The following is a 19,622-nucleotide window of genomic DNA, read 5'->3' as shown; positions in this document are numbered from 1 at the left end:
GACTCTGTGGAAGAAAAATTTGCTATAATTCAGTAAACATTTATTGATCCAACTTTCATGTCAGGTACTATGTTAGTATTGGGAATAGAGAGATCAATAAGAGAAAATTTCAATCTTTTATTGAAATAGAGTTGACATACAATATTATGTTAGTTTCAGGTATACTACACAATGATTTGACATTTGCATACGTTATGAAATGATCACCATGATAAGTCTAGTAACCATCTGCCCCTATACAAAGTTATTATAATATTATTGCCCATATTCCTTATGCTGTATATTACCTCCCGGTGGCTTATTTATTTTATAACTAGAGGTTTGTACCTCTATTTTTTTTTTTTTTTAAGAAAGAGCTTCTTCTTCTTTTTTTTTTTTTTAATTTATATTTATTTTTGGCTGTGTTGGGTCTTCGTTTCTGTGCGAGGGCTTTCTCTAGTTGCGGCAAGTGGGAACCACTCTTCATCGCGGTGCGCGGGCCTCTCACTGTCGCGGCCTCTCTTGTTGCGGAGCACAAGCTCCAGGCGCACAGGCTCAGTAATTGTGGCTCATGGGCCCAGTCGCTCCGCGGCATGTGAGATCCTCCCAGACCAGGGCTCGAACCCGTGTCCCCTGCATTGGCAGGCAGATTCTCAACCACTGCGCCACCAGGGAACCCCCAGGTTTGTACCTCTTAATCCCCTTCACCTATCTCCCCGCCCCCTGCCCCACATTCCTGTCTTTAAGATGCTCCCAGCCTACTAATGTGGAATTAGGGGAGGTGAAAAGTATCAGGTAGGAAACAGAAGGGAAAGCCATTGTAGATTACTGATACCAGTTAGACCTTGGGGACAGCTAACAAAGAGCAGATTCTGGAAGGCCCATTTTCCTACCTTCTTGGCTTCTTTTGATAATTCCAAACGCCCACTAAAGCAGAGCAGGAAATGTCAACCAGCTATCATAAGGTGATAACACGTATTGGCTTTCTTGTCAGAAAAGTCACATTTTTTCACCTGCTATGCCTTGGTACCTCTCCCTACATAAGGTGTAATGTCAAGAATGTGGCTAATACTCTCAAAAAATAGAGAAGGCATTCTTATGACAGAAAAAGGCCAAAGAGAATGATACCTAGAGCTTATTTCTATTCTTGGCTTTGAAAGCTTCCCTTGAGCTACACATACACACAACCTGGGCCACAGGGCTTCACATGCACAAACACATACACACCTCGCATTTTCATATACTCTGACACACACACAGGCACAGACACACACACTGACAAACACATATATTTGCACACTGGAACGTCTTGAACCCAGCCACTGGCTCCTGCTGCTTTCTTCTATGGAGTTGGGTTATTGTATGAGGTGAAGTTCGATGGCTCACCTCCCAACCCCCCAACACCACCCCTCCTCCCCAGGCCCCCCATGGGCACCTTTGCTTCAAGATTTAGAAGTGTCAGTTCTCCCTAGGAATCTCCTTCCTGGGGTCTCAACACCCATCCCAAGGAAGGCCACACACCACAACTTATTCCCTTCACCTCTTTAACATTGAGTGAGTTCCCTTTCCTGGAGAGGTTTTTTTTTTGTTTTTTGTTTTTAAATCATGGAGAAATGTTTAAAGGGAAACTGACACTGGTTTGTGGATATGCAGATCTCTGTTCTTTTTCTGCTCCATAGAGAACTGAACCTCAGGTCTCAGATTGGTTCAGATTTTGAGCTTTTGCTTCCTAGTTTTTGTCAAGTGGCAATGATTGCATAGCAAACTCACTGACAGCCTCATATCCCTTACTTTAGGGAGCCTTCAGTGTGACTATCGGGACCATTCACCTGGGAGCCAATTCTCTGGTTTGGATACTTTTAACTCTCAATGAGAGTCACAAAACCCCTTTCACGTGGATTTACTGCATGTGAGACTGGGGAACTGGAAGTGTTCTATGAGAATCAATAATACAATTTAGATGCTTGCTGTATATTTCAAACTAAATGGAACAATATTAATTCAAACCATAAACAGCACTAAAGGAACTCAACTGTCACAGTTTTTGAAAGGAGACATGAATCGAACAGATTTCCCCCTCATCCCATACCAAGCAGCATTTTAGCTATTTTTAATTAGAACTAGCTAAATATAGCTCTTATCTTGATAGACGAGGGATGTGTTTGACATTTTGCTAAACCTTTCTTTAAAATGCAAGACTTATTAATAAGTGATGTTAATTGCTGGAAAAGAAGAAATTAAATGCTGAGACTTTGAGCTGACCTAGTTTCAAGGTCTAAGTCAAAGTGAAAGTTAATGGAAAGCCACCAGAATTGGAAGAACACGGGGTTTGTCGCTGTCTTGGTAATAGCCTGAGATGAGAATGAGAGAATGGAGGCGTCATCATGACAGGAGGTTTTTGAGAAGTAATTATAGAACGAAAATAGCAATAAAGAATCTCGGTAAAGAAAATCAATCAGAGTTATATGAAGATCACCGAAGATGTCACACTGGTAACATTGAGTTTTAGTCCTGTGGCACCCACAACTGGCAGCTCGCCTCATCTGAGCGGTCAGGACAGAAATAGCTTGTGCTACCACGTCTCTGATGGGTCTGTCTGCCCTCTGTTTCCCTGCTGTGAATCCAAATGCTGGCTATGAACGCTCAGCTTGGCCTGATGATGAGGAGACGACGACTATGGTTGACCTGAGTGATCAAGTCACGGGATGTTTACAGCTTTGGCAGTGAGTGAAATGCAAAGACTGCTGAGGTGTCATTGGGGGTGGCAGGTGGGTTGTGTGAGGAGGAAGAGTGAAAATTTTCTAAACCAGTCTCCTCGACATTTTACGAAATACTGATCTCCATTCAAATTTTAAGCCATGCCTTATGATAAGCCTTTTTTCTCTTTACTTTTTTTTTTCTCCTTCCAGAAGGAAAAATAAGTGCTTAAGAACAGTGCTTTTGGCTGAAATTTAATTTTTCACTTTCCTTCTCTGAGGGGTAGAGAGCATGCATAGAGTATAAAATCTCTCCATGCTATTGGGTATTTTAAAAATGTATTGTTAGAGCATGTACTATAACCTTCATCCCCCTTTCTCCCTTTCATTCATCATCCATCCACCTGCCAGAGATTAATGAAACATTTGAAGAAGTTCACTTGGTTTATAACTTTCTTATCCCATTAGTGATAACTTGAGTGTTGTAGAAAAATCAGATGATGTAAATAAGCAAAACAAGAAGAAAATAATGATCACCCTTAATGGGTACCCAGAGGTAACCATTGCATTACACTCTGGTTTTTTTTAATGCATATATGTATTTGTCTCTGAAAATATAGATGATCATAAATAATATATATTAATATATAATGTATTAGATATATAAAACAAAAAATAGACTATAATGCAATACACACAACATAATGTGTGTGTGTATATATATACATCTAATGTCTTACAACTTTTTTTTTTTAGCAAACATGCTATTTTATAATCTGTTTTATTTAATAACACTCTTTTATTTTAATAATTAGGCTCACATACCCAAATAGTGCAGTTAGGACATTTCTTTTGGCTGCAGATTCTGTTCCCAGCCAGATGTTCAGCAGGCATGCCCCGGGACAGGTGTACTAGTTGTTTATAACCAGGGTCTGTTCTGTTCTTTTGAGGTTGAGGCAGATTCTGATTGCACGGTGCCCATGCCATACTGATTGCTAATATTTGACTATTACCCCTGAAGGTCACAGGCACTCTCCAGCTTCTAGAGGATACCACTCTGTGGTTAGAATTAGGCTAGGGGCAGCCTACCAAAAACCTGCCATGTGCTGGATGTCCATGGGAGATGTGGATGTGTAGATCGCCCTGCCCCACGAAGAGCTTACAGAGTATTTAGGTAGTCACGCCGTACATGTAAGCAAAGATGACTACCAGGGCTGCTACTCAATATTGGTTAGGTTCGTTACCAGATGAATGGTGTGGTCTGCAGAGATATTAGAGTTCAGAAGCCTGCAATAGTTAGAGAAGGCTTCACAGAGGAGATAATATGTGAGATAAGAGGAGAAGGGGGATGCAATTCAAATGAAGGGAATAAGAAAAACATATAGGACATTTGGGAAACTGCAAGGAGCTTAGTTTTGCTTTTAGAGTCATCCTATGTCCTTCCCTTGCTCTGTGAGGGTTTTGACCCTGGCCAAATATATTTTCTGGGCTTCCTTGCCAAACAGCTTCTGGTCGGATTTGACCAATAGGAGATGCTAGTCAGACATTGGTGGGCAGGAGAAGGGGAGAAGCCGAGAAGCCGTGGTCTCCCCCCTCTTCCTCTCGGCTTTCATTTGGTTTTCTGGCAGTTGGCAGTGTTTCCTCTGTGGCTCTAGATCTTATTGGGAAGCTCCAGGGTCTCAACTTCTGTTGAGTGGCTCTTCCTCCAAGGTTCCAGCTCCTCTCTGGTGTTCCTGGCTCCTGGTTCTCAGGCCCTGGTAATATTATCTCCTGCCTTGTCCCTCAGCCTTAAGGGCGGTAGCAGCTTCTTGCAGTTAGTAAGCTCTAGGTTGCTTCGTCTTTCCCCCATTGCTCTTCCTGTTCTTGTCACACGGTTGTAACTTGTTTCCTGTATTAAATTACCTCTATGGAGCTAGCTGGTGTGGGTTCTCTTTCCCTGGCTGGATCCCAACTGATGCAGTCTAGAACAGGAAGTGGAAAAGACGAGGCTGGAAAGATGGTTAGGGCCAGATTGGTGAATGACTCTGTTTCTTGCCCAGGTAGGCGAGCTTGCTATACCATAAGAAGCTCCAAAAAGGTAGAGAAAAATATATCCAGTTGCTGAAAGGTCAGTGTTTGTGTCCCATAGATTTCATTTTATTGCCCAGATGTCATTTGTAGCAAAAATGTGGAAGTGACCTGAACTTCTCTTCTTCGTCACTTCATGCACTAATAGACATCTAGAAGAGAGGAGGAAAAGGATGAAAATGGAGTGGAATTCAGCTTCTTGGTGATGAATCCAGTAATGGAGATAGAGTCATACTCCAAGCAATGGGAACACTGACACCTCGGTCTGCCTTGGGAGATATAGAAGCCTTTTAGGAGGTGGTGATATGTGAACTAAGTCCTAAAAGTAGGCATGTTAGTTTCCTATTGCTTCTGTAACAAATTACTACAAACACAGTGCCTCAAAACAACACAAATTTATTATCTTACACTTACGGAGGTCAGAAGGCTGACACATGTCTCACTGGGCTAAAATCAGCGTGTTGACCTGACTGTGTTCCTTTTGGAGCCCCTAGGAGATGATCATTCCCTGGCCTTTCCCAGCTTCTAGAGCTGCCTGCATTCCTTGGCCCATGGCCCTCTTCCTCCATCTCTCGTCTCCCTTATAATGACCCATATGGTTCCATTGGGCTCTATTGGAGAATCCAGGAGAATCTACCCATCCCAAGATGGAGATCACATCTAAAAAGTCCCTTTTGCTAGGTAAGGTAACATTCACAGGTTCTGGGGATTAGAATATCTTTGTCGAGGTGGCATTATTTTGCCTGCCGCAGTAGGGTAGAGGTTCATTAGGTAAAGGAAGAAGGGAAAGTATATTCTCATCAGAAGGAGCGGAATGTGCTGGACAGAGGCAAAGGATGATGAAACACATTCTAGCCCATCAGCAGATAATTATTATCACTGACATTTCAGAAAAGAACAGATAAGGCAAGTGAGTCAACTGGGACTTTAGTGGGAAGCTGTCTTTTAGGGAGCCTTTATTCAGAGTCTTAAGATATGTAGAAAAGGGCCAGTGTGAATCCCATAGACGCTGGAGCCTGAATGCTGGTGACCATTTGCAACCTTAGGCCATCTTTCAGGTGCCCAGTAAATTTATAGACAGGCTTGAAAGGGTCATCCATTACTCAAAAACATGATCAAGATAATCCAGTCATTATTCAAATTCACAGTGCTAGAGCATTACAGCAATTCGGTATAAAGGATTCCTAAGAATTATGTTTCCTATCTCCGGTGCCTAATACTGTGTGAAAAGCAGGCAGCAGGCCAGGACTGGGTGGTGAGTGGATGTAATGGAACTAAGCATTTGTCTGTCCCCTGTTTCTCCACTGATAACAGTCACTAGCATTTAATGAGTGCATGTTACATACCAGGTGATCTCCCCAACAACATTCTGCGGAAGGCAGTATTAGAATACCCATTTTGTAGGTTAGGAAACTGAGGCTTTGAGAGTTTAAGTGACTTACCCAAATTCACAAAACTAGTAAGGGGCCCAGTTAGAAACTGAGCCAAGTTGAACAATGTTCTTAATTGACTACATCATGTGACTAATACACCATACCTAAAACAAAATCTGTCTCTGTCATCGTGGAACTAAATCTTGGTCTTTTCTTGTTTTTTCTCTGTCTGAATCCTGTAGTCTGCTCTTCTCAGGTTAGACTTTCCTTCAGTTGGTTACTCTCTGTTAGTTTCTCTGCTCAGTTCCACCCTGTTTCTCTCCCTAAGCCAACCTATCTTCCAGACAGTGTAGGGATAGTGGAAATGGGATAGGCCTGGAAATTAGCTGCATGACCTTGGACTAGAAACTTCTCTAAGCCCTTGTCTCATCCATAAACTGAAGATAATAGAACATAGTCTCTTTTTTGGAGGATTATATAAAATATGTGCTAGTCTCTAACATTTCGATAATCAATGTAAAAAATCCCTAGCATTTTATAAAATATTATTTCCTTTCCATTCATAGACGTCTTCAGGGATTTGTCTCAGGATCCAGCCTAACCAAGCTGGAATTTAAGCTCTGTCACTTGCTCGCTGTGAGACCTAGGGCAAGTTGCTATGCATCGGTTTCTTAATCTATAAAACTGGAATAATAACAGTGCCGAACACATAGCGTTGTTGTGAGATTTAAAGAGATGTAAAGTCTAATGTGGCTTGGCCCTTAGAAAGTAGCTGTTGTTAGTCTCCATAGGCATACAGGGTGTGTTAAATTCTTAAATATCCCTTACTCCCTTACTATTCCTTATGAAATACTGATGCAGTAACAATAATAAGTCCTAAGCAAAATTCAGTCTTCTGATCTTAAATTTCCTCAACTATAAGATAGGAATAACTATAGCACCTCCTTCATAGTAATATTTATGAGGATTAAGTGCAGTAAAATATTGAAAGCACTTAGCAGTGCGTGGCATGGTAAATTTTCTATGTGTTGGCTGCCATGATTATTCATTTGGTCAACAAATATTTATTGAGCACTTTCTATATACCTGGTACTGATGCAGGTACTGGGGCTACAGAGTGGTGAACTCTGCCATCACAGAGGTTACATTCTAATAGGGAATAGAGATGTAGTTGTGATTGCTATGAAGAAAAATGTAGAAAAGTAGGGTGGTGAGGTAAATACTCTTTGAGGACCTTGAATGAATATGACATTGGAGTATGTTAATGAAGAGTCAAAGAAAGGACTTGTTTGGCAGATCACAGCATTGGCCATTTGTGCTGGGTGCTGCATTTGAAGCAGAGAACGGCAGATAATCAAAAAGGCTGACGGGTGCTGACTAGAACTCTGGCAGCAAGCCCCACTGACAATTTACCAAAGTCAGCAGTGAGGCAAATAAAGAGAATGTACTTTCTCTGTGGAAGTCTGAGGGTGTATTAGACTCTTTGATTTTTTTTGCATGTTCTGGACAAACTGGTCCAAATAGTCATGTTTTTTAAACCTCGTGAAACTATTTATTACCCTTTATTAGCCTCCAGAATGAGGACTAGATTGCTTCCTAGAGGTTTCATGTGATGTGTGGATCTTTATAGGACCTCATCTATTCTCTGTGTGAAACATGCTGTTGGTGCTTTCAAAAAATGTAAGTAATAGCTAGCTAACAAACATCCTTACGCTGAAACGCTGCCTGACGAGTGGAAGATTTTAAGATAACTTTTCCCCAAGTCTAGTGGTACTTCTCTATTCAACCCTACCAAAGTAGCCTTACTACTAAATGTATCCTGCTTTGGATTCGTGTGGAGGCACTGACTTCTGCCTTCTATTAGAGGGTCTAAATACTTGTAGACTTGCCCATTATGTCAAAGAGATGTCGACAAGACCAGAAATAGTAAGACAGTCAAAATTTCAACTAGACTTCCATTTGATAACCTCTTTGGGATTTTACAGGAGGAAAGTGCTGACAATTAGGGGAGAGTGACAATGAGAATAAGTGAATACCTGGATCACATTCAATAGGGACAACTCAGTTGGATGACTCTTTCACACCAAGCTTAACTACCATTCAGATAATGGACTTTGAGGGCTAAGGTGTCACTAAAATGCCATCCAACCTACTCATATCTCAGGTATTTTAAAATTCCCACAGCATTTTGATAGAACCAGAAAGAAGAGTGACATTGAGTTTGACGTTTTAGAAAATTAATTAACAGGGCTGCATTGACATGAAAAGAGCAGTGTGATAAAATTCCACTGGGAGGCGATATTCAGACATACTTGCAGGCAGCTGGGCAATGAAATCTTATCTTGTCAGATAACTGGGCCTCGGTTATTAGGAGGGATTAAGAACTAGGTTCCAAGTCTCAGGAGAGGACCTAGAAATAATTCAATTTTTAGTCACAAGGTATGCCATATTTACTGAATGCCTGTCCTGTGCTAGATGCTGGATGAGACACTTGGGAAATAACTAGCCTTGTCCTGTAGGAACTCTCATGCCAGAGGGAGAGACAGATAAGTAATTTAGAACATTAAGTCCTATGACAGAAGAACAAGGCACTGTGGGAACACACAAGAAGGGAGCTAGAGCAAAACTGATGGAGGAATGACTAAGCTGAGACCTACTGAGCAAGAATTTCATGAAGGAAAGAATAGGTAAGGGAGATCTGAAAGCCTGGAGGAGTTAGGCTTAATATCTAATCGGTTCCCTGGTGATGGCTACAAGTTGAACCATTCTGGGCTAGTGGTTACCTGTATCTGTACTCACAGCTTTTGCTGTACCCAGATGTTATGCCAACAATTTCTCTTTCTGTGAGTGATCAAACCAGTGTTTGCTTATACTGAAAATTTCCTGCCCATGCTTTTAATTAAAATGAAATCAACCTCTCTCTGATCAGATATGTATGTGTGTATTTTTTTTCCCTCCTCTTTCCATGATTTTGATAATTGAAGAGATTGGGGATATTGTTCTTTAGAGTAAATCACCTTTTGGATTTACCTGTTTTTCCTTGTGGTGTCATTGAACTTATTCCTCTAATCCTTAGAGTTCTGAAAACTGGAATTTAGAACTATACCTTATTGGATTGAGGTTAAACATTTTTCATAGGATTGCTTCATAGATGAGGCTGTGTGTTGCAGATTGCATCACATTGAGAGCCATATAATGTGCGGTTGACTCTGTATTAGTGAAAGGATCATTGGGTTAATGTGATGATTGGGTTAAGATGATGACTGCCAGCTTGCTCTATTGAAAAGTTAACCTTTTGCCCCTTTTCAGCTAGCAAGTAATCCATGCGGGTGATCCTTTGGCACTATGTAAATGTGGAGTTTCCCATCAATCTATCACCTAATAGATTTTGTTTTCCTTCAGGGTCCTTGCGCAAATCGATTACTTCAGTGGGGTTTTCATTGCTGCCTATTCTTACATATTTTGAAGGGAGATAGTGGTTTTGCTGAGATCTTTGCTTGGTTCAGAGGCATACGAACTTGCTATATCAGATTATACGTGCATTATACATACATTATACAGTTTTTCCATGTAACTAATCAGCCAACCACATCTCCTCATCACTGCTGATTATACTACATCCAGGGGCAATGGGTAAAGGTACAGTCATTAAGTAATTTAAAATAAGGTGTGAGTCAATTCTTTGGGGGTATGGTTTTCGATAAGAAGTGTTGTAGGGGTGGGGGTAGGAGCAGAAAGTCAAAAGTCAGGAGTTGCCAGTGCTGGAGGATTACTGAGATAAGGAATGTGGCAAGAGAAACAACATTGAAATGTAGGTCAGAACTGGACCAGAGTGAGATTACATGCTGAGTCTGAGAGTGTGGCTAGACCATGGGTCACAAACTCAAGTGCCTACAGAGACTGAGAGGTAAAGGGAGTGAAGCAAGCCAGGTGTAAGGAACAAAAAGGCGTGATGAGGTCTATGAAAGGAACGGAGGTCCTCTGTCCTGTCTAAAGAGGGCTTCTACTATTTAGCAATAGCTAATTGTTGTAATGTGCAAAATGGATCTAGTGTTGCCAGATCTTTTGATATTGCTGGAGAAGCCGGAAGTCTGAATCATAAAGGGAAACAAAACAATATAAAAACGGGAGCAACCAATTTGAAGAGTAAATTAAAAATATGTACAGTGTGGGCTTCCCTGGCGGCGCAGTGGTTATGAATCTGCCTGCCAATGCAGGGGACACGGGTTCGAGCCCTGGTCCGGGAAGATCCCACATGCCGCAGAGCAACTAAGCCCATGCGCCACAACTACTGAGCCTGCACTCTAGAGTCAGCGAGCCACAACTACTGAGCCCGCGCGCCTAGAGCCCGAGCTCCGCAACAAGAGAAGCCACCGTGATGGGAAGTCCGCGCACTGCAACGAAGAGAAGCCCCCGCTCGCCGCAACTAGAGAAAAGCCCGCGTGCACAGCAACGAAGACCCAACACAGCCGAAAATAAATAAGTTTAAAAAAAAATATATGTGTGTGTGTGTGTGTGTGTGTGTGTGTACAGTGTAACAAATCTGTTCCTGGGTCTCATTTGGCTTATGGGGCATAATTTTGCCAAATTTGGTCTGAAAAGCCTTAAATTTGTATTTACTAAGGTCAGAAATTGTGTGGATAGGTTGAGGGTGTCTACTTTAGGTAGACAAGGGATCCAGAGCTCAGGAACTAGATAGTGCCTGATAACCAGGGATATTTACCAATCAACCCTGATCCTGCTATGGTGCTTTCATATTTGTCTATACAGTCTGTTTCCTAATTTGATTTAAGTTCTCTGAATGTATGCATCTTGTCTTTTTTCCCACAGCTTCTTGCATGTTACCCTTCATATACCAGGTCCTTGAAAAAGGGATGATGGTGATGAGGAAGATGATGATGGTTTCTACCTAGTAAAAAAATCAAGGTAAGTTATTCCATGTTCTTCTTATCATAGATAAGCAAGAATGATGAATGAATTTTCTGCATAGCATAAAATGCTGCAGAGTTCATCTGTGAACTGATTTTGCCATTTAATGTTATTTTCAACAAAGCATTCATAAAATTCACGGCTGCAGCTGTTCCATATTATTATGTTCTCTCTTGCAAATTTTCTTAACTAGAAGCCATTCCTCATTTTTATGTTGTAATGTTTGAGAAAGTAATGAATGATTAAGGTAATCAGGAATACATGAAGTTGGGGGAAGACACATACATATATATTTTTAGTCATATTTGAAGAGTAGCACTTAAATGATAGTGCACTAACGCTATCATAACATCAGGGAAATTTATATTGTATGCCTGGTCCAGCTCCATTTTCTGGAAAAATAAGTTCTTAAATATGTCACATGTATCACCTGACTTCCGAATCTAAACTAGAAATGGGAATTTTTTTTGTTCCATTTTCTCCCAAGCATTCTCTGATCTCTCTCTCTCTCTCTAACCAAATACCAATTTAAGGACAGAAGGGCATAAAAAGGGGAGTCTAAATGTAGGTGCTAAAGGCAAATTACGTATTTTACAACTTTGGCTAGGAATGACTGTTTAAGTGAGTAGCTCATTAACCCAAAGGAGTGAATTTTTAATGGTGGCACTTTGGCAGAAAGTTTTTTTTTTTTTTATTAATAGTTCCAATTACTAAATGTCTTCTGTGTGCCCGGCATTGTAATAGCTGGTTTTAGTACCAAGTATCAGATTGTCTCAAATTTTTACTATACCCTGGTAAGGAAAGTAGTATTAGCCCCACGTACAGATGAGGAAACCAAGGCTCATAGAGTTGAAGTAACTTGTCCAGTGACACGTATCTAGTAGATACTGGAGCCAGGATTAGTACCTGGGTCTGCTGCAAATATTCTTGCCTTATACCATATTGCCTCCCACTATTGTTAAATAACAGTCCTGAAGAAAATAGGGACCCTATATCCATGTTACATAGTTATGTAGTCCTTAACCTCCAATCAAAATATATATGAGTTTTCCCTTGGGAATGGCATGATCTATTATAACCAGAATGCCCTCAGATCCCAGTAGTCTGAAAAAGGAAAAGCAAAAACCTTGCTTTTCATTGACTTTGGTTGGTTGACCAGATGGTTCTATATTTGTGCTTTTCATGGGAGAGGGAGATTGAAGTGTAGAAGAATTTAACCAGTGTCCTGGCTCAAGAGGGATCTGGTTCCCCTCCAGCTCACAGGTACATGTAAAATAAGGTAGTCATAGAAGGACAAATACTGCATGGTTTGACTTATGTGAGGTATCTAAAGTAGTTGAACTCAGAAGCAGAGAGTAGAATGGCGGTTGCCAGGGGCTGTGGGAGGGGGAAACAGGGACTTGCCATTGAACAGGTATAAAATTTCAGTTAAGCAAGATGAATAAGGTCTAGAGATCTTCTGTACAAACATGGTGCCTATAATTAACAGTACTTTATTGTACACATAAAAATTGGTTAAGAGGGTAAATCTCATGTTAAGTGTTCTTACCACAATAAAATAAAAATATTAGCATTATGTTGAGTGAAAGATGCCAGGCGCAGAAAAGAGCACCCTGTACAGTTTCATTTATATGAAGTTCTAAAACAAGGAAAACTAATTTGGGGTGATAACAGATCAATGGTTGTCTTGTGGGGGAGGGTGACTGGGTTGGAGCACCCTGGAACTTTTGAGCATGGTGGCAATGTTCTACGTTTTGATAGGGGTGTTAGTTACACAGTTGTATGCATTTGTCAGAGATGATTGAACTTTATATTTAAGATTAATACATTTCACCATCTGTAAATTATACCCTGATAAAATATTAAAAACAGTCATTTAGAGGGCAAAACTAATAGCTTAGTGTGAATTAATTTAATCATATAAATCACCTAAGGCTAAAACAACTTTTTATCCCCAGAAAAACCTCTTTTACAGCAGACCTGACAGATGATTTCCAGAGTCATCTTGGGTATTTCAAGAGTTTGGGAAGTCATTATAAGGTGTATGTGTACTATAAAGTTGGTAACTCTCGTGCTTTCAATTTAATTTAAAATACTTGCAAGGCAAATAACATAGTAACTAACATTTACTGAGTGTTTGCCAAGTTCTAAGGGCATAGATGAGTTTTGTCTGTTTTTGTATCTTTTATAAAATATGCAATCATATTGGAATGGAAAAATTAAAACTGTCTTTTAGAAAACTCTAAAGAATCTACCAAAAAGTATTAGAACTAATAATTGAGTTTAGTGAGTTCACAGGCTTTAAGCTCAAAACACAAAAATTAATTGTACAAAACAGACAAAACTCATTCATGCTGTTGGAAGAGTAACTGACACTTTTCAAAATATATGCCTTTTATTTCTTTATTTCTTTTTTTTTTTTTTTTTTTTTTTTTGGCCTATTGCACTTGCTAGGCCATCAGATACAATGTTGAATAAAGTGTAAGTATGCACAGCCTTATGTTCTGACCTTGGGGGAAAGCATTCAGTCTTTCACTATTAAGTACTGATGTTAGCTGTGGGTTTTTTGTAGATACCCTTTTTAATGAGAATTTACGTCAGGAATGGGTGTTGAATTTCTGACAAATACTTTTTCTGCATCTATTGAGATGATCATGTGGTTTTTCTTCTTTAGTTTGTTCATATGGTGATTTATATTGATCGATTTACAAACATTGAACCAGCCTTGCAATCTTGAGATAAGACTCACTTGGTCATGATACATTATCCTTTTTATATACTATATTGCTGGATTCAATTTTCTATGAAATTTATTTGAAGACTTTTTCTATGTTCATGATGGATATTGGTGAATAGATTACTTTTTTGTAATATTTTAGTCTAGTTCTAGTACAAGGGTAATATGGGCCTCATAGAACGAGTTGAAGGTGTTCCTCTATACTCTGGAAGTATTTGTTTAAGCTTGGTATTACTTAACATTTTAAATGTTTCATAGCACCTACCAGAGAAGAGATTTGGGCTTGAAGTTTTCTTTGTGTGAAGGTTTTCAACTATGAATTCAATTTCTTTACTAGTTATGAAGTTATTCAGATTTTCTATTTAAATGTGTCCCTTTTCATAATTGGTACATTCATGGAATTTGTCCATTTCATCTGATTGTTGAATTTATTGGCATAAAATTATCATTAATATTGCCTAATTACCCTGTTAATATCTCTAAGATGTTAGTAATATTCTCTCTTTTCTTCTTATGTTATCGTTTTCTTGTTCTTGATTCATTTGAAGTTTGTGTTTAAGTTTTGCTAGTGTGAATCAAAAGACTATCCTTTATTTTATGTCTACTTTAGTGCTATTACCAAGGTGTGACCTTCTTGGGTCTCTATTGAATACCCTTGGTGCTCAAAAAGGTCTCTACAATCCAGCTCAGAGCTCAGCAAACTATAAACTGTGGGTCAAATCCAGCTTGTGGATTGTTTTGGAATAGTGTGGGAGCTGAGAATTATATTTCCCTTTTTAAAGCATAGTTTAAAAGAAAAAGAAGATTATGTTACAGACATCATATGTGACCCACAAAGTCTAAAATGTTTACTATCTTGTCCTTTAATGAAAGTGTTGGCTGACCCCTGCTAGCTGATGAGAACTAGAATATTTTCCAATCATGTGTGAGCGAGGAATTGTTCAGTTTACATCTCCCCTCCGGTTGATTTTTGCCTGGCCTCACAGAGTGTCACCCTAGGCATGAACAACTTCCTAGCCAGCCAAAGACATCATGGGACCTCTTGGACCCACCTTATTTTTCCTTCTTCTCAAGGATTTCGAATCTGCACTGTGTATTGTCCCATGTATGAAAATAGATGTTCCACATTTTTGTCCAGTTTTCTAGAGTTTTTAACAGCAGGAGGATAAGTCCAGTACTGGTTCCTCTGTCATAAGCAGAAGCAAAAGATCTCACCACACTAAATAAAGTTTTGATCTATTTTATCAATTATTTCTCTATATTTGTAGTGGAAGAGAAGCTCTTCAATTTGGATTGGTTTGCAAAATTGCTAGATAATTTCTAGTTCTGGAAGATGGTTTTTTTTGATGGCAACAACAAAAATTTCTTGAGAATTGTGGTATGTCAGTCTGTTGTATTATTTAATTTTCATAGCAATGCTCTGAGGTTCAGAGAAGTCATGTTTTCCAAAGACTCATGGTTTTTGCATAGCAGAACTGGAATTTGAATCTAGGTTTGTTTGACTCCCAAGCCTCTTAGGCACTAAGAGGCCTAAGTTCTTAGGCACTTCTTTTTTTTTTTTCTTATTGAAGTATAGTTGATTTATAATGTCATGATAGTTTTAGGTGTACAGCATAGTAATGCAGTTATATACATGTATATTCTTTTTCAGATCCTTTTCCCTTATAGGTTATTACAAAATATTGAGTATAGTTTCTTGTGCCTATACAGTAGGTCCTTGTTGGTTATCTACTTTATATATGGTAGTGTGTATATGTTAATCCCAATCTCCCAATTTATCCATCCCTCCCCTTTCCCTTTTGGTGACCGTAAGTTTATTTTCTATGTCTGTGGATCTATTTCTGTTTTGTACATAAGTTCTTTTGTATCCTTTTTTTTTAAAAATTCCACGTATAAGCAATATCATATGATATTTGTCTTTCTCTGTCTGGCTTATTTCACTTACTATGATAATCTCTAGGTCCATCCATGTTGCTGCAAATGGCATTATTTCATTCTTTTTTAATGGCTGAGTAGTATTCCATTGTGTGTATATACCACATCTCCTTTATCCATTCATCTGTCTATGGACATTTAGGTTCCTTCCATGTCTTGGCTATTGTAAATAGTGCTGCTATGAGCATTGGGGTGCATGTATCTTTTCAAGTTAGAGTTTTCTCTGGATATATGCCCAGGAGTGGGATGGCAGGATCATATAGTAACTCTATTTTTAGTTTTTTAAGGACCCTCCATACTGTTCTCCATAGTGGCTGTACCAATTTACATTCCCACCAGCAGTGCAAGAGGGTTCCCTTTTCTCCACACCCTCTGCGGCATTTATTATTTGTAGACTTTTTGCTGGTGGCCATTCTGACTGGAGTGAGGTGATACCTCATTGTAGTTTTGATTTGCATTTCTCTAATAATTAGCGATGTTGAACATTTTTTTCATGTTATTCAGTTCTTAACAACTATAATCAACTGCTTTCACGTAGCACATTGCAGAACTGCTGTGCAAAGGGGAAAATACGATAACAAGAAGAAAAGACAGTAAAGCAAGTGAATGCCACCCCCACTGCTACCTATGTCCTCGTTCTGTTACAAATTTGCCATCCTTATGAATATGGCTATGGCTTCTTTTCAGCCTGTATTCTAAAAGAGAATGAATATCATTATAGAAAAATCAAATTCTGCACTGACAAAATTTTGTTGGGGCCCATCAACCTTCAATACCCGGTGATTCTTCCAATTTTTATTGGCCACTCGAGTGTTATCCCAGAACAGCGAGGACAATTATCATTCTTCTTTAGCAGACTAAGTGTGCACTGGCTTAGGCACTGAGCCTCCTTCTGGTCCAAAGAGTTTTTGTGAAACAGCCATCGATCTTTAGTTTTTAGGATGCAGCAGACAGTACCCAAAAGGCTTTCTTTCATTTCTAGGATATTAATTCAAGTGTTTTATGAACATAACTTTTCCTATATGCAGGCAGCTTCATTGTCAGATTCTTTTAGGAACATGGAAAGGCATCACTAAAATGTATACTTGTTTTAGGCCCTGAAATTCTCACTTCCATCCTTGCTTTGGTTTATGAGTGTAAACTCTGATGAAATGCAACCTGGTCTCATTAACTATTCAGCATATAAAAGCTTATCCTATTAACTAAGATGATTTAGGAAGTGAGTGGAGGGGCAAGGTTGGGGCAGCAGACAGTATCGCTGGAGTTCTACGATTTATTAGGAGATAGCTGTGGTGGGCATATCCTGGCAACAGTGTGTGGGCACAAGGACTGAATGGTTCTCTGTTGATGGTAGATACAGAAGTTGCTTGGGATTTTCTGACTGAGAGACAATATATATGATAATGTTTAAGAGATGAGCTTTGGAATCAGGCAGACCTGATTTGAGTTCCAGCATTTCCATTTGCTAGGTGCAGCTGCTGTGAGCTTTGACAGCACTCACAAGCCATCTTAATATTGCTGCATAAATTGCAATATATTTAATATTTAATGCTTAAGCTATTTCTGATTGTCCAACCTAGGAAAAAATAGTGGTGCTGCGTCAATGAAGAACAGAAATTGGGAACAAATGGGTTGGGGTATAGGCCAGGTGTAAAGGGACACACATGCTGCGTCAATGAAGAACAGAAATTGGGAACAAATGGGTTGGGGTATAGGCCAGGTGTAAAGGGACACACATTCTCAGTCAATAAATATATGGTGGGAACAGGCTATGTTTAAACTAGCTGTGGGTACCCACTGGATGTAGTCAAAATAAGCTGTGGAGGGGCATTTTATGTTTGCAGATCCTTAGATCAGAAATTAGGTTATGATCAAGGGCAAGAAGCAGGGCAGGATAACTAGGAGGCAGGCTTTGATGGAAGCTGCTCATTCCAATCAGGGACCAAGGTGAATGAGGCCCTTCCTTTTTAAGCTGGCCTAGATGGTCCTCACCAGCTCAGACGCAGAAGCAGATCTTATTCTGAAAGGTCAGAGGCTGCATCCTCCCACGTTATCACCTAAGGGCAGTACCACATTTTCTGGTGGACTTTGGATGCTTTTTCTGTGGTTAGGATGTGAGTTCTTACAAGTGAATTTCTTACTCTGGTCTTAACAAATTTGTGTCTTTGGGTGCCCCAGAGAAAAACAACAATGATTGGATTATGCTTTTGTTACACATCAAATGAATAAGCTGTGTTTTTATTCTTTAATTAATTATGGTTTGACGTCTTATGGAGAACATTAATGACTAAAAATGGTATTTTTCATTGCAAAAATATCAGAATGTCACATTCTTGTATTGATTGCCAGGGACTAAGCATAAGGAAATGCAAGTATTAGCAGAATGATAAGTAATACTATGTTAGTTTCCTATTGCTGCAGTAACAAATTGCCACATGCTTAGTGGCTTAAGACAACACAATGTATTATTTCACGTTTCTAGAAGTCAGGAGAGCAACGTGTCTCACTGGGCTAAAATCAAGGTGTGGGTAGGGCTGCTTTCCTCCTGAAGGATTAGGGGAGAATTTATGCCTTGCTTTTCCCAGCTTCTAAAGGCTTCCAGCATTCCTTGGCTCATTGCCCTCTTCCTGCAATCACATCCCTCTGACCTCTGCTATGATCACACCTCCTTCTCTGACTCTCCTGCTTCCCTCCTCTTATAAGCACCCACCCACCTGGGTGCTCACATTGGACCCACCCAGATAATTCAGGATAATCTCCCCATCTCCAGATCCTTAAAGTAATCACATCTTCAATATCCCTTTTGCTATGTCAGGTAACATTCACAAGTTCTGGTTATTAGGACATGGGTATCTTGGGGATGGTCATTATTCTGCTTGCCACAAAGAAATTTAGTAATTGTTTTTTCCTGTTACTGTAGGCACACTCTAAAAAGTTGTTTATCAAGCAGATATTTGAAAACTGAACTATATATTGCTATTTACTTTCACTGTGAATTCAGAAACATGTTCTCATAAGGAGAAAACAAAATACACACACACACACACACACACACACACACACACATACACATATACACACACACACACACACACACACGTATACATATGACTTAAAGACATAGTAGAAAGAACTCCTTGGAAACCTAATAGTTCCTCCACAGACATCCTTCCCTTTTCACTGCAATGCATGTGCATTCAACGTTTCCATTTAAATCCTACACAGGCCATCAATCAAACAGCCTTTTACCCTCCTTGATCTTTTACCTTCCTTTCAAAAAGCAGATTCATATTACAATCTATCACCCAGTTATATCCCATCAAAACTTGTGATGCTAGCATTTCAGGTATTTGGAGGAACTCTAAATAATATCAGGATACTTTTAATGACGAGATAAATAGACATTCATTTGTCCAAGACAGTAAAGATGTTATTTTCTCATCAAGTATATTTGACCAGCTACCAATTAATGTTTATGGATCCTAGTGAAGAACTGATTGCCAGAAGGGTTTATTGGAGAAGAAAACATTAAAACAGAGTCTTCTTAGCTAATAAGGGATCTGTGGTGCCATTAGGCCAAAGCTTCTGTGCTGAAGGGGTCTAGAACATGCCGCAAAAGCATCGTTTGGAGCTGAAGACATTTGAGAATCAACAGCTGCAGGAAGAGACTTTCTCTAAACTCCCTTTATCTTCCTGAAAGCAAAGCTTCCCCAAAGAATTCAGTTGTCATAAATCCCCTCCCTGGGAGTTTCACAACCACAGACATTGACTCTTATCACTAAAGAGAAGATAAGTCACCACCTGGATAAGAAATCGCCTAAATAGACATTGTCGTAAAACTATCACATTTCCTACCTATCCTCCTAAGGGCCTATTTATTTTTCCTAAAAGTTTTTTGTTCTCCCA

General features: G+C 39.5%; 1 long non-coding RNA gene across 2 annotated transcripts in view; it reads left to right on the top strand.

Moving 5' to 3' along the window:
• Positions 1 to 19,622, top strand: part of LOC132357733 (uncharacterized) — a 329,214-nt gene that overhangs the window by 258,979 nt on the left and 50,613 nt on the right. For both annotated transcript variants that reach the window (XR_009500286.1, XR_009500287.1), the window contains exon 3: positions 10,946 to 11,041. This is a non-coding gene — a long non-coding RNA (uncharacterized LOC132357733). The remainder of the gene's footprint in view (positions 1 to 10,945; positions 11,042 to 19,622) is intronic.

Source organism: Balaenoptera ricei, chromosome X, assembly GCF_028023285.1.
Source record: "Balaenoptera ricei isolate mBalRic1 chromosome X, mBalRic1.hap2, whole genome shotgun sequence".
In the NCBI taxonomy this organism is placed as follows: Eukaryota; Metazoa; Chordata; class Mammalia; order Artiodactyla; family Balaenopteridae; genus Balaenoptera; species Balaenoptera ricei.
The sequence above is the reverse complement of the archived record's forward strand: the minus strand, read 5'-3'. Positions and strand labels throughout refer to the sequence as shown.